Here is a 14,757-nt window from a genome sequence, read left to right as displayed (position 1 = left end):
ACCCGGTAAAAGAAGAAGTATAAAAATTGGAAAATTATTTTGAGGCTTTGCCTAGTAGGTGATTTGGTTCAGCCGGATGAATCTTTCCCACATAATAAAGGTTTCAGCTCCTTTGCTTCACAAAAGTCAACAGATGGAAGAGTTGAGGAAATGTGGATGTTTAAACATGGACAGAATGGTGAATGTTACACAGTGTGTAAAGTGGCCCCTTAAACCAGCCAATGATAAGGCATAAGCCCTGTAAATGCCTTAACTTCCATATTCCCTTCTCAATAATGTTTTTCCTCTTTGTTGCAATAAATTTAAATTTAATAATACAATAGGAAACAAGTATCTGCTGAATTGCCGATATGTACAGAAAAATAAGTTTAATTGCTTTATTAGTAGGTTAATTCTGATTTGCATTTGTACTGCTTTTGGGTGCGTAAAACGGTGCATGAGATCTCACTCTAGTATAATTTTTGGGAACATACAAACTGATCTCTTTCAGTACAAACTGGTCTAAATTGATGTATCTTTAAATAATGTAAAATCATCTTTTAAGATGAATCTGAATAAATGAGACACATAATATGTATTGCTTTAAAATAACGGAAGAGATCGTTATGTCGTGTACTTCTAGGTATTTGTTAATTTTGAATAAAAAAAATATCAGTGCGACGGCCGGGAATCGAACCCGGATCAACTGCTTGGAAGGCAACTATGCTAACCATTACACCACCATCGCTTGTGAGTACCTCACAATATAATGAATTAATTAAGAAAATCCCACCTTTAATTTACTTCATTTACTCAGCAGTAGGAATACGGCCTCATGTTTGCTCAGAAAAAACATTTTTTTTTGTAAACATATATTTTTTAACATTTGAAAATTATGCTGTTGTATTTTGTTTTTAACATAACATAAACAATAAAAACTTATCAAACCTAACTAATAATCTAAATAATCGATTCTAGCAACAAAAAAAAAATGAAAATGAATAATAAATTTCATCATCATCATACCATAGTAAATGCCTAGATTTCTATATTACCATCTCTAAAATGTTCTCCATCCCTGATGTAATATGTTAGTCCTAATAACTTCGTAAGGCCGGGTTGTTTAGTCGTTAGTAAAAGTTCAAAATCAATAAAGTTTTAAACCAAGATTTTCTTTTTAATACAAGAAAGAATATGTTCAAATTGTTAGTATATATTAAAGGCCACGCAGACAATACAATATTGTTTTGTCCCAGAACTCGACCATTATCCATGTGTAAAAAGCAATTTGTTCGACAAAAAATGTCCCGAGACATCGCCACTGAGATAGACGAGTAGACTATCTTCGCATAACAATTCTTACCCCCACCATTGCGCCGGGCCGTATTGTCCCCGTGTGAACTCGTACGGACAGGACATTGTGACAAAAGCGATTTGCTTGACGTGATCGTGTTGCTCCCAAAAAATATTCTACCAAAATTGGCGACAGAAAAATAACCTTTTTTATTATTTAGTTCGTTCCTTAACAATTCCAATACTTCTTGGTATAAAATTGATAACGTTTTTCGTAAATTTGCTCGTAACAAACGCCGTCGTGAATTCATTTTTGCAGTGCTGACGTGTAAACTCGCCAGAATTTTTGTATTGTCCCAGCGTTCTGTCCCGCGCGGTCGAGGTAGTTCACGGAACTGTGATATGATAATATTATCATATCTTTCGTATTGTATGCATGTAAACGGCCCTTTACGTTCGATTTTTTACTAGTAATAATCAAACAAAATCAGGTAAAATCCAGCCCTTTTGTACAAAAAATCGGAAAAATATTGTTGGTTAAAAATATTCCTCGGTCCGTTTTTGCACACAAATACGATACAACGCAGTGTCGTATTCGACAGTATTCAAAACGAATTTCGTACATTAATAATGCATTTATATGCGTCTCTTGCGATCTGTTTGCATTCAAATTATTATTCATTGCCGGTGTGTCAAAGTTCGATGTCATTCCAATGGAAAATAAAAGCCATCCGAGAGAATCGCTGTCATTACTGGGTCGTGTGAAGGGCAAAATGCATTATTCACCCCCGGCATAATAATAATCACAGGTATTATTATTACTTGCATTATTTTCCATGTGGAAACAAACCCATTTCCACGTGGAAACCGTTAAAATATTAAATTCTTTGAAACCGGCAAACTTTTTGATCAAAAGATTTTAAATTTTAGTTATTTGACCGATCGATAGCGTAAAGGGGTACTTGCAAAGTTTTGCTTTTGACCTAATAAAGCTTAGCCGATATCAAGTTAAGGTTATCACTAGAGTCCGCCCAGGGCATTGCAGATTGAACAAACACCTTGCTAGAATGAACCTTTCCGAAACTTCTGGCTGTAGGTTATGCAGTACAGATGAGGAAACACGTATACACATTATATGTGAATGTGATGCTTTACATTATAAAAGGAGCCTCATCCTCTATAATTAAAGATATTAAAGAGCTCACCTCATATCTAATAGCCGGATACTTTACGGATCTGGGCTTGGAGGGGGAATTTCAGCAAAATGTAAACTCTCGCCTTCCAAACAGTAGCCAGGCTATAAATCTGGTATTGGAGGGCGAGAACTATTCACGGGGACTCCCCACAATAGATCTTTACAGGCCGCAGTGACGTCAGGGGCTTGCATGGCACTGACCCCCACCACTAAGAATACGAATAAGATCGATAGCGTGTTTGTTTTATTTTTATTTAATTAATTAATACAGTTACATAAAATGATACATGCTTAGTTTCTATGGCAATCTAATTTTATATATTTGGTTAATCATTAAAACTGTAAATTTAGTAAAAAGATATTAGTTCTTGTGCTTAGAGAGTGTAACTTACACTGTTATTGTATATTATTTCGTAATTTGAAGTTAATATTTTTATATAACCACCTACAACTTTTATATGTCACTCAATTTCGATTTCAAATCCCTCATTTGGTTCTGACCAAAAGCCATGTACGTCTCGAAACCGAAAAACACAGAAAAGTCAGTTATTTACAATTATTTACTAACATTTACTGGAAAATTTTTAGTCTACTGGTCTTGGATTAACTCTTTCTAACTTAAACTAATTTAAATTTACGTTAACTTTTGGCTTTATTCTGTGGAACTAAGAAACGCGAGATTGACGTGGGAGGAGACGAAAATGCTGGCTAGGCTAAAACAAATTTAAATACTGACAAAAGAGTGTTTACATATATAAGTTTATAAGAAAACATGCTTACAAACTAGAAATCACAAAGTACAACTAGAACTAAACTGACATGGAACTTTTTCTTAAGCTATTAAGTCTTTCAAAACGTCGATTTAATGCAGATTTAATTTGCATCTTTAAAATACTCTATGGTTTGTATGATGTCCCAACTATTCTCCAACAAATACCTCTTAATGTTCCTTCACGTAGAGTCAGAAATAATGCAATTCTGTTCCTCGGTCATCATAACACCGACTATGGTTTCCAGGCACCTCTACTCAGAATGATCAGATCTGTTAACGAAAATCAGAATCTGAATTTTTTCGATTATAAAATAAATAACTTTACTAAACTAGCTTTAAAGTTTTATTTATAATACTCAATAAATCCTTATTTTTATTACCAACCTGGTTCTCATAATGTTTGTACAACATTCGTACATGTCTTTGCTTTTTCTTTTTATTGTTGCGTTGCTAGTTTTAAGTTACTGTTTATGATTGTGTTCTTTATAATATATGTTTAAAATGGACTTTGTGCGTAAATTTATTAAAGTAAATAAATTTAAAATTAGTCTTGTACCCAAAAACTCAAAATAAACTAATAAACGTTTTGGGATTTGAAAACTTTACCATTCCGTTTTGACCGTAAAGATTTTAAATATTCATGTTTCAAATATGCAGAATGTGTGAGTCAATACGTATAATAGGAATAAGCTCAGGTGTTGTCTACAGCTAAAGGCCTACTAAAGGTGTTCGTACGACGATGTACAAATATACGGCTGAATTCCGACGGCAAATAGTCTTAAACTTGGCGTTCTGAAGGTTTATCTTTGTATTCCATGTATAATTATAACAGTTTATTGTTCTGAATATCACAGAGTTCGTCTTTACAACATCGTACTTATCATCAGACTAATGAGGATACTCAAAAATATTTGCACTTATTTATTTTACTGAGAATTTTACGCTGCAAATATTGTTTGTTTAAAAAGTAATAAAACACCCTTTACCTTTATTTACATAATTTAATTATGTTCAAATAAACCAACCAATGTTCAGTCAGTAATCACTTTCAGGATAAATAACTGATTTTAAATTATTGTTTGTAAAAACATATTTATTTTTTATCATAAAAAACAATACACGGAAAACATAAAATTGTACTCCCGTGGATGCATTTATGAATCTTACCGCGGGGTATAAAAGAAATAAATTTGGACATTTTTATTTTTTGCATACGACAACACTTTGCTTCATATAAAGGCACACTGATAATAAAACGTCAAAAAAATGCTGAAAACTAAATATTTAAAACTAATCAATTTAGATTTTTTTTTAAATGCAACAAAAATAAACATAACATCTCTAAATAAAGATAACATCACCAAGTATAGTTAAGAATAATTTAAGGGTGGTTAGTATTCAACTAGATTATATTAAAAATTATACACCAATAATACTTTATAAAAAATAAGTTTTTGGAGCAATACGAAAACTTAAATGATCTAAATAACACATTTATTATATCAGGAAGAAGCTGCCATTTGGTAATAAATCCACCAATTTACAATTTGTATTATGTAAAACGGGTCAAAATAAAGAAATTTGTAAAAAAAACAATGTTAAATATAATAAAAGGTTTTAAAATAATACAATTAATTTTAACAAAATATAACTAATTAACATTAATTAAATTAGACTTGTAATAACACTTATATTTAAAATTTCTGGGCCATGGTCCGATTTCGAACAAATAGCACTTTATTCAAAATATCTACATGAAACTAACAAAAAATAAATAAGCAAATATCAGTTAAACTTTCGGTGTATACAAAATACTCAATTCAGCCTTACTTTGATAAACGAATAAAAATCTTCTAAATAATTACCCTCATTGTATGTTATTTGATTTACATATTTTTTAATACCCGCTATTAATTTTTTTGGTTTTAATTCTAAAAATAATGTTTCTATCAATTTGTGTTTTGAATTTTATATCAGGTTGTGGTCCTATAGCTAGTGTCTCGGACTTACGGACCAAAGGTTCGTGGTTCGAATCCCACTCTACCCCAACTTGATTCAATTTTCTAATAGTGAGTTATTTACAACTTGTTGAAAATGGCTCTCAAAATTAAATATTTAGGTAAATCGTAAGAAGGCAAATATATCTTTGAAAAAAACATAATTAAGTTACTTGTTTATATTATTTAGTCACGTATTTATCAATATATTATAATTTATTTATTACTTTACGTTAGTAATTACTAGTTAACGTGATTCCAATTTGGCAAGTCCAACCTCAACTGTAAGTTTTTTATCTGTATATATTTTTATGATTTTTTCATGAATAAACGTTTCAAAATGCGTCAGTAAGTAGTACGCAATCGGGGAAATCAATAATCGTAATTTACATGTATGTAATGTAATTTCATACATTTATTATCCAGCTGAAATCGTGATCGAGCAATATTCAATTGCTCACTTATAAAATAACTTCAATTCAGATATTTATAGCAACGATATTATTAAAGAAAATACTGAGTTGTACAACTGATCACGAACCGTAGACGGCTTATTGTATCAATAAATTTAACAATGATACGTATTTCATCTTGCCTTCTAAAGATAACATTTTCTGCACTTTTATATTTTATTATTTTTAAATCATGTTCAAATTTAATTTAACAATATTTTGAGTCTATTACACTAGCCAATGACAGTTCATTAGTCCAGTAAGTATCTTGACATCTATATTTCTTTCTCAGAATATTCTTCATTTCTGTTTTAATACGCTAATATTAACACTTTGTATCCCGGAGCCGTGTAAACAACAACGCTGGTAAACTACGTGATTACACAGGACCGGGACACAACGCATGGTTATTATAATCAAGTGTGTACACTATTATTTATATCACTAAATAAATAAATAATAATATACCTACTCCCCCTTGGGATAAAAAAACCCAGAATTGTGTGTGTATAAATATGTAAATATATATACATACCAAAATAATATAAGTGTGTACACGGCTCCGGGATACAAAGCACAAAAAAGGAGTAAGAACCTGTGTAAGTGCGAACAATGTGGCTCTTTATAAAGGTTAATGTTGGCAAAACTTGAAAAAAAGTTGATTGAAGTAAACATAAGTAGTTTCAATTGATTTAACCCAGTATTTTTATACTTATGGCACTTTTAAGAAACCCCTCACAAAGCATGAAATTTCACAAAAATGGGCCGGGCACAGGGTAAATTCTATGTGTATTCGGCCGGTGCTCAAGGTGTTAATAACATTTGGACAAATTCAATATATTATTGATTAAACCTACAGAGAGGCAATTATAAACGCATCTTAATCGGTGCATATCAAGACGGTATAAAGTAAAATTAATATTATGTACAAAAATATGTATATTTTGTGAAAATTTTAAGTCCCTTTGTCGGTGTCCTTTAATTTAAACATTATATACGTATTATATTTTTCATGCGGAAAACTCAATTTTACTTTGTAGATAAAGTTGAAAATAAAAATTAACTTCCCATTGTAAATACGGACCCTGGTCTAGGAAAAAGTCTGAAAATTAAAAAATGTCTTCGGGCGTTGCTCAGTAGGTATAATAATGCAATAAGATGCATCTTACCCACATCAGTGAAGGTTTCAGCTCCTTTACTTCACAAAAACAGATGGAAGTTTTGAATAAATACGGATGTTTAAACATATTACATATATTCCCCTTTCTCTGAAAGAGTTGGTACCCTACACAACTACTAGACCGCAACTAACTTTATGTTTTTTTTTCTGACGATATTCAATTTCCAATCCTGGAATAATGACTGACGTTTTAATGAAATTCGCTATTATTTCTTTGTAATTTTGCGCTTGCTGGAGTAATGTTACATTTTTCATTAAATTGTGCATCATTTCGCATGGTTATTCATTCCGCTTTAAATTAAAACCTTCCAGCAAGGTATCGCAAGAAATATATGAAAATGTATGTGTGGTCCGCGCCTTCAATTATTTCCGTCTTATAAATCAATATCAAGATACCACCAAGAGCGATCGCCGTCTCCTTATAGAGTCTTCGTGTATTGTGAACTAGCAATCAAATAATTAGCATTTTCATAGTGGTATTATAATGAACTTTTAGTTGCAATTACTATTTTTATTTATCGCGAAATGTCTTTACCCAGCATGTAAAATTATGAACTTATGATTTACACTTGGCTGTTTTTGTTCCTATAACATTTTATTGTTTTTATGGTTTAAGATGCGCTTTGTTGTATTGTTGATGGTTTCCGAAAAACATTAGATTTTTTTAAAAATATGTGTCCGACTGAGTGTCATGTTCAGCAGGTTCTCGCATTTGCAGTGCATAATGTGAGTTCGTTCATCTGCATCGCTGTAAAATAAAAATAATACAAATGTTTTTAAATTTTATCCAGAGTAATCATAACCATTGGTGATGTAAAATTATTTGAAAACTTTTTTAAGGGAGGCATATACGAGTAGGTGACGTTTTTCTTTTTTTTTATTTGTCTTCCTTTTAGCATATGTATCTAACAGTTTGCCATACATAAAAATACTACGTATCTTTATTATAAAAATATTAAAAAGTATTACCATAAAAAAATATTTATTTACAAAACGAGTAAAAGTCACACGAGTATCCTTATTTTGTTATATTACTATTTAAAACCCTTAATTATGTAGCAGAAATAACGGAACCTACATCAACAAAATAAATATGAATTCGATAAATACAAAAAATAATACATATTTAAATATAATCAACTAATAATATTGTCCTCCTTAGAATAAGTTTCCCTAGTGATGAGGACTCTTAAACTAATTTTGCAAAAAAAATATATTTTATAGAGTGTGTTAATATTTTTTTTATTAGAAAAAATACATTTTAGACTTTTTCTTTGGCAGATTTAAGATTTACTTATACATTACGACAATTAAAGAGGTTTTAAAAAAAACTGTTTAACTGAAATTAGAGTATTACCTGATTACTTTCAAAAAACATTATGTATTTAAAATACGTGAAACCTTTGGATTGTTTTAAACACAAAATTATAAAACATATTTTCCATGTTTTACAATATTGTGTTCAAAATAATTGAAATTTTTCATTAATTTTTCGAATAGTATCGAGAAAACCCTTTAGTTTCCGTTTTCCAGTTTTTCTAAAAGAAAACCTTTCAATAACTCATATCTTCATATCTTTCTTCTCCAAGTTAGTCATCCGAATCATTTATAAAAACCGTTGACTTTGCCCTGCTTCAATTATTTATCCGGCCTTAAAGGTAACACTAATAATTTTGAAAGAATTGACAGCTACGCCAATATGCTTATAATATTCAATAAAAACACAAATAACTCCTACCACTTTTCTGAACTGATTCCTCGGTACATCCTGCTGTGATGCTGCAGTTCCTAAGCCATGAATCATTCCTAAAATGTTAAGTAAAGTGTTACTCTCAAGCGAGATACATATTTACGAGGTAGTGAGAAATCACAAGAACCTGAAACCTTTTCGATACCGCATTGCTTATGTATAAAGTACTGGTAGCTTGTTATAAAGTTCAAGCTGCAGAAGGTGAGACAATAACTTATGTGAAAATATAAATAATTACCTAACTAATAATGAGGTAATGAATCTTAATTTTGAAAATGGAATTCTATCGAGAATTCAGTTTAGTTCAGTGCCGAAAACCCTCGTTTATTATTAGCATAGTATTACTATATTATGTTTTCAAAACAGTGAAGAAGGTAAAAAAATATTAAAATAAGCAAAATTAAAATATAACCAAACATAGTAAGCACTGTCTATTCTCACTAGGTATAGTAAATACCTGTTCTGAGGTAGAAAGCATTTCTTTTTTCTTTTTAATATAAAATACAGCATATTTTTACTAGAGATGTCTAAAGAAAATTAATACAATATTAAATAATATGTAAACATACAATACTCGTTAAAAAGTTATGAAACTAAAAAATTTAAGTTTAATGAGTTATCAACTTTTTTTGGTGGTGAACTGTGGTTTTAATACCAACTGCAGTGGTGTAATGATTAGTAATAGAGGTGCGAAGCACAGCAGTGCCTCGATTATGAACGCTATCTTCATTTGCATATATCGAGACGGTATAGTTGACTTCTGTACTATCTGTATATTACCTCGGTATGTTCTACCTACTAGTCATATCGACATCATATGATTTAAACAAGCCAATGGAATGATAGCAAACAATTAATCCGCATTCCTTACGTCATTAACATTTAAAATAGTTCTCATTTATATTTTAAATGGGCTTCTGTAATAAAAAGTGCTCACTTCAAAGCGATTATAAACTCCAATAAATCCCATTTTAAGCAAAATATGCTCGCTTGAACATGAATTTTGCATGACTTTTGGAAACAGTACGCTTAACGATCGTCTGTATGTATCTACCGATCGACTACAAAGGCGGCTCTTATAACGTCTTGATGCATACACTCGGAAAGATAGTAAAACAAATGGAAAAAATATAATAACTAAACATTTTTTTTTGTGGTAACTTTCTGACGCATATAATCTGTGGCTGACGCCTAGATTTTCTTATTTGTAATAGGAAAGAACCTAGCGACATTACTTTCACATCTAGGCGTTCGTTTTATTAAAGTGATAGTTATGTCGGAATTTAATTCGACTTCAAAACTTACTTATTTCTCTTGCATATTTTTTAATATGCTTTAAAAAAAAATGCCAACCTCAAAACTATTAAAATTTTTAATTAATCATAATTAAAGGAATATATGCTCGGTGGAACAAAATTTTTCACACTTTTAATGCGTATATAAACGTATCGAGGGGTTCTAGACCCGTTAGTATAAACCGATGTACTTACATAAAAACCTGATGGTGGGGGGTATCGGTAGTGTACCTTTATAGTCGGTCGGGAGACTTTTATTTTCAACTATGACGTCATACTGAAGCTATGTCATTTTAGAACGTAGATATGTGTACCACGATTAAATTGTAATCTAATTTTTATTACCGCGCGTCAGGAAAAATTGTTTGTATCAAAACTGAACTTTCTTATTATAATTCCAATGCTTTTTCGTGTAAAATAGTCTTAATCCATATTTATAATTTGATTAACATTCTATTGTTTAATTAACCTTACACCTGATAGTATAGGTTTGAATTCCTTCCTAGCATTTGGTCTGTATTTGGTCAGCTGGCTGCAGTATCTACCAGTTACCAGTTTTCTCATCACGCTGGCACTGTAGCTACATATTTATGACCTCGAAATTATGCGTTCGTTTGCCTTATAGTTGACGGTTTTGATGTATCGCTGTACCGATTTAGTGTAAAGGGCATTCGATCGGCTGTTGGACACGAACGCTCCCCCCTTTGATTGCATTTGTAGATTTGAAATTTATTACTTATTTATCATGGAGGTATTTTACCATGGAACTTTGTTTTTCGCTTTCAATATGATGATCTCCTTAAAAGGCTTACTAGTTACTGCGTGAATGCTTTGGATTGAATGCAAGCGTATGCTAAAAAGTGCGTATAAAAAACCCTTCCTATTTTTTATTTAATACTCCTTTACACTTTGAATCAATTGGTTTTATTAATAAGGTTTGAGATCTTTTACTTCATAAAAAACAACAGTTATAGGAAATTTATTAAAATAGCATTTTTTTAGAGAAATTTGAAAAAATATGACACGTAATATGCATTGCTTAAAAATTACAATAGAGGTCATTTTGTCGTATACTTCTAGGTATTTGTTAATTTTAAATTTAAAAAAATATCAGTGCGACGGCCGGGAATCGAACCCGGATCAACTGCTTGGAAGGCAACTATGCTGACCATTACACCACCATCGCTGGTGAAAGGCACGTCTCTGTGAGTGATTTAATGCTGCAAATTGTTCAATAAATCTTCTCTCAAGTACTAAATTTGTTACGTAATAATAAATTACATATTTCGTGACTTAGAATTAGAGCGCTTCTTCTTTGACGAGAGAAAACTGTTTAAATTACCGATAGCTGTAAGGAGCGATGGTGGTGTAATGGTTAGCATAGTTGCCTTCCAAGCAGTTGATCCGGGTTCGATTCCCGGCCGTCGCACTCTATTTTTTATAATAATATTTTACGTTTTAAATATTTAATCGGCTTATATAGCAATAAAACAACATGTGCTACTTCTTTAAATGAAAATTAAATAAATTATTTAAATTAATTAATTATTATTTATAGGTAGACATGTAGGCAAAAGACATGGGTAAAGATAGTTATCAACAATTTATTATCAAATTATTTTTAACGTATTGTTAACTGCAGGCAGAGTATTAATAAATATAAATGTATGCGTTAATATTTAAACTGAAATAATTATATTTAACTGATAATAGTCCGGTATCTAAATATTTAACAGTTTTATTTATAATTTTAAAGTCGTGCTTTAAAGTATTCAAGTCTTTTTTTTATTTTGTAATGAATTCTTAAGTAATTGTTTCCTTAAATCACAAGGGACTCGTTAATTTCCCCGTTCTCGGAATTTCGTTTTTATAATTAATAATGTACGACCTAGTACGTGCCATTACGGGCATAAAATATTTTTACTGACAGCATTATAAGGCATAAACAGGTATATGCAAATGCACGTTAATGCCTTACATATGAAATCAACATATTTTTTATCCAAAAATGAAAATTCTAGGACAAATTTCGCTTTAAAAACGGGTTGCAGTGACGTGAACTATGGATCAGGGGTCCTACGTTTAGTACTTTATCGATCTACGACGACTTAATCCCCAATTTCTCTAACGGTTTTTTTTTCATAGTATCTTTATTCAATAAAATATACACATTAACACATTATAAAGAAAACAAAGTAGGTATTAAAATATATTTTGTCCCGATAAACTGTTCAATAATATTTTGTCATCGGGTGCTCAGACATAAGTTTTAATTAATAATCAAATAAAAAGAGTACAGACATAATACTGTATACGTATAAAATAATAAACATAAAAAAATGTTCAAAGAAATATATATATATTTTTTTAAAGTAAGAAAATAGAGTAAAATAATACAATTAAAATTACAGAATAGCAACTTACTTGAATATATTTTAAATATAAGAAAACAATTAAACACATATATAAATAGTGTGTGCTCATAAATGTAATCAAAACAAGGTAAAACACAAAACAAAGGAAATCGACGGTAAAGTAACGGTTGTTTCAGAGAATATGCGGTGGGAGAGCATTTTGATGAATAGGTATTTGAACATCACTCACTCTCTGGCAGATGCCTCTCCGATACTGTGCAAAAAGACAACTGCACGTCGGAATGATTATGCCTAACTAAAATCCACCAAAACCGAGGTCTTGTATTCCTGATTTCAGAAAAAGTATCAGAATAAAATATTTTGTGTCGCTACTTTTGTGTTTTCCAAAAATATTGATCATATGTGTATACCCTACGTTCGAAGACGGCACTTATATCTGGGCGCTTCTTAGGACTTTCGGATCGTCCCAGCTCCTATGAGAAACAATTTAATTTAATTTAATCGAAAAAATATAACAACAGGAACACTCCAATGGTAAATAGAAATACGCTAAGTGTGTAAACAAATCATTGCTCTAGTTCCATAATCCAGCGAGAAAATACGAGAATACGTTTGTGTGAAAAAAGTCAAACCACATTTTCTCTTGAGAATATTTTTTAATCTGCCACTTAATTTGCCAAGTGAATCGTTGGAACAATTGACATGCGTGCATGAGAATATTGATTGATGTAGAAAAAGTCCGTACTTAAAAACAGAGTTTTGTTGAGTTCTATGCTCTCTGCCTACCCCTTCCGATAATCGGTGTGATAGTTCGTTTGTAGTCAATTAAACATATATATATATATTTGAACAGGGTATAGTGTCTTACACATCACACAAAACATTTAAGGAATGTAATATAGTATATGTTTATCTATATACAATTATTATTTTAAAAAGAGAAATTTTATCTGCGTTCTTATGATTTTTCCAAATATTTAAATTTTGTTGGGCCATTTTCAACGAGTTCACAACCTGATAATTTTATATTATTTAACTTTAAATGGCTTTCCTGAAAATTTTGGTAAAAGTCAGTTAGAATATTAAAGTTTTGAATTCAGCAAACGAAATATGTATGTGTTTAAGGAAAATAAATAAAATGTCGAAAATTTTTTAATTAAATTAAATTATTCATATTATCATTAACACTTCATTGCTTGGATAACACATTGCATAGTGTAATTTAATACGTTTTTCAATAAACATGATTAAATATAATACATCAAATGGCTGTTATAATGTTCGCAGGTACATGACCTCAGGAGACTATAGACCAGCCGTGTCCTGAGGGTGTCCCTAGACGCGACTGTTTTACATAACTTTTGAACTCATTTCGTGTAAAACTTGAATAAATAACGTCAATTAAATTAATGGGGACAGCTGTTTATATTGTTCTTTTGTTATTTCTCTATTTTGTATTAAGGTTATTGTTAATAGAGTTTAGGGTTTGTTAAGTTTTACCTACATACATAGGTACCGGCCGGTGGCGATACATTGATTTTAAATTCATATTAACGAAACTGTTGTCAACAATTATAATAACCTTCCTGTAATTTATTGATTTTATTAGGTAAACAAACAGTATGTACACAAATATTGCCATTTTCTTTGTATATTAGTGTAAGACACTCATGCACATACCAAAAAAAATGTTTACACTTAATACAATAATTTAAATTGTGTTCAAGATAATAAATGTAAAAGAAACGAAATTAAAAGATATGCACATAATAAAAAAGTTAAAAATCTGCTTCTCTCAAAATTTCCATAATTTTTACACCTAAATTTACATACATTGTTACAAAAAATATCAGCCTCGGTAAATATATTGTTATATTGGTCGCATATTCTAGGTATTGTAGATTGTTTAAAATAGTTTGTTGACGCGTTTTCTGTATAAAATCGAAGATTTTGTCTTGTCGGTCTAGATGGCACACGGAATGTAAGTCTTTCAAGTAGGTTATGAGAATCAATTTTATTATTTATTAATTTTTAAAAAAATAACTGGTCTAACATTATTCGATTTTTAAGAGAGTTTATTCCATGGTACTGCATACTTTCAGCATGGTTAGAGAAATTAATGTTTAACCGGTAGTCGACCTGCTTAAAAAATTTGTTGGACCCTTTCTAATCTAATAATACGTTCATTATAGTAAGGTGACCAAATAGGAGTACAGTATTCTACCTGGGGACGAACAAATGTTTTGTAGAGTTTTTCATATGTCTCTGCATGTTTAAATGGTTTCGATACCCGCATAATAAGTCCGACCATTTTTTATGTTTTTTTTAGGACTGATACAATATAAATATTAAACATTAGTTTCATATTAATAATAACACCTAATAATAATAATAATAATACCTGTACTAAAATATTTTATGCTTATTAGTTCATGGCTGAAGAAACATAATTGTTGAATGACAAAATGT

At 30.6% G+C, this 14,757-nt stretch overlaps 3 non-coding genes across 3 annotated transcripts; 1 reads left to right on the top strand and 2 right to left on the bottom strand.

The window, feature by feature from the left end:
* Window positions 1-655: 655 nt before the first annotated feature.
* Window positions 656-727, bottom strand: TRNAG-UCC (transfer RNA glycine (anticodon UCC)). The gene has a single exon. It is a non-coding gene; the product is annotated as a tRNA-Gly (tRNA).
* Window positions 728-11,027: 10,300 nt separating this feature from the next.
* Window positions 11,028-11,099, bottom strand: TRNAG-UCC (transfer RNA glycine (anticodon UCC)). Its single transcript has one exon. It is a non-coding gene; the product is annotated as a tRNA-Gly (tRNA).
* Window positions 11,100-11,270: 171 nt separating this feature from the next.
* Window positions 11,271-11,342, top strand: TRNAG-UCC (transfer RNA glycine (anticodon UCC)). The gene has a single exon. It is a non-coding gene; the product is annotated as a tRNA-Gly (tRNA).
* Window positions 11,343-14,757: the final 3,415 nt, after the last annotated feature.

Source organism: Micrasema longulum, unplaced genomic scaffold (genome assembly GCF_059751315.1).
Source record: "Micrasema longulum isolate JH-2025_06_02 unplaced genomic scaffold, ASM5975131v1 h1tg000311l, whole genome shotgun sequence".
Taxonomy (NCBI): Eukaryota; Metazoa; Arthropoda; class Insecta; order Trichoptera; family Brachycentridae; genus Micrasema; species Micrasema longulum.
The sequence above is the reverse complement of the archived record's forward strand: the minus strand, read 5'-3'. Positions and strand labels throughout refer to the sequence as shown.